Source organism: Echinops telfairi, unplaced genomic scaffold, assembly GCF_000313985.2.
Source record: "Echinops telfairi isolate 266 unplaced genomic scaffold, ASM31398v2 ScPeMD7_7421;HRSCAF=8459, whole genome shotgun sequence".
NCBI classification, from domain to species: Eukaryota; Metazoa; Chordata; class Mammalia; order Afrosoricida; family Tenrecidae; genus Echinops; species Echinops telfairi.
Genome location: NW_022111321.1, coordinates 5,441,118 through 5,442,860, shown reverse-complemented (window position 1 = coordinate 5,442,860; position 1,743 = coordinate 5,441,118). Strand labels below are relative to the sequence as shown.

The window sequence follows — 1,743 nt, the reverse complement described above, 5'->3', positions numbered from 1 at the left end:
GTGATCACACAGGCTGGTGTGCTTCTTCCATGTGGGCTCTGTTGCTTCTGAGCTAGATGGCCGCTTGTTTACCTTCACGCCTTTAAGACCCCAAACGCTATATCTCTTGATAGCTGGGCACCATCAGCTTTCTTCACATTTGCTTATGCATCTGCTTTGTCTTCAGTGATTATGCCGGGAAGGTGAGCATCATGAAATATCAGTTTAATAGAAGAAAGTATTCTTGCATTGAGGGAGTGCTTAAGTAGAGGTCCAATGTCCATCTGCTACCTTTGTACTAAACCTGTACATATATGCACAGATTTACTCCCACATCCCCATATATAAAAATATTTACATACATTTATTCAGACCTTTATATATGCCCTTTGCCTCCTACCTCTTTCCTCTATTTCCTTTTACTTTCCTCTTGTCCCACTATCATGTTCAATCTTCATTTGGGTTTCAGTAATTCCTCTCAGTTACATTACCCTTGGTCACGCCCTACCAGGCCTCCTACACCCTCCTCACCACCGATTTAGATCACTTGTTCCCTTGTCCCTGGGTTTGTTAACACCACTTCCTTTCCCTACCTCCCCCTCTCCTATGTCCCCCCGGAACTGTTGGTCCCGTTTTTTTCTCCTCCAGATTGCTCATCCAGCTTATCTAATTTAAACCTGTGAAGAAAATAACATGCACAAAAAGAGCAAAACCAAGCAACAAAATAAAACAAAACAACAAGCCAATGACAAAAATAAAACACATCAACAAGAAAGAAAAGCTTGTAGTTAGTTCAAGGACTGTTTGTTGGCCTTTAGAAGTGTTTTCCGGTCAAGTCTGATGGGGCGCCAAGCCCTGGTCCCAAAGTCTACTTTTGGTATTCCCTGGGGATTTCGTTGCTCTGCTCCCCTTGTTGTTCTGTTCCATGCCCTTAGTGTTTTGCCTCGGTGTGGTGGGATCAGATTGGGCGGAATTCCCAGTGTCTCCAGTGTTGTCCCCTGTAGGGCTATGGGTCAGTGAGGGATGTCATATCTCATAGTGGGGCCGGCCATATGGTCTTCTCTGTGTAAGCCGTGTTTTTCAGCACATTTTTAATGCAGTTTTTGTGGTAAAATTAGGTACCTCAGCTGATGGGTTGGCTTATACTCGAGTATATACGGCATGTACTAAGAGCCCTGGTCAGCAGTTTGAAACCAATAGCTGTTCAGAAGGAGAATAATGAGGCTTTCTACTCTCATAAAGAGTGAAGTCTTGGAAACCCACAGGGGCAATTCCATTCTGTACTACTGTATGGTCGCTATGAGTCAGAATTGAATCAATGTGCACTGAGTATGGTTTTTGAGGGAGTGGTTCCATTGTCGAAGCAAGGCTTCAAACTGGTTCTTGCAGGGTCAGACAAGGCCAAGGAGATTCAAAGATGGCAGCACCCTGCTTCACTGTGAATGTACACTGCTGTCCACAGTACCTGATGCCAGTAATCCAATCTCACAAACCAGGATCCTTGGGGAGGGCTCAGTATGCCCCTTTCCCATTCCAGAGCTTCAACTTCAAAATGATTCCTCTTCTGACAACTACGAGAAACCACACAAATCCTAACACTGTGGTTTGTTCCTTTTTTGCTTCAACTGGAAAACTGATTGGAAGCCCTGCATTCAAGAGCGAGTAGGAATTGTGCCTAAATTAGATAGATGTTCATAACCAGGGGGCTGCCTGTATGTCATGCTCCCAGATACAGAAGCAACACTAAAATTTAAACCTGCCATT

The 1,743-nt window shown here is 44.3% G+C and overlaps 1 protein-coding gene across 1 annotated transcript in view; it reads right to left on the bottom strand.

The window, feature by feature from the left end:
- Positions 1 to 1,743, bottom strand: part of CEP57 (centrosomal protein 57) — a 27,518-nt gene that overhangs the window by 1,527 nt on the left and 24,248 nt on the right. The gene's annotated exons all lie outside the window — the stretch shown is intronic.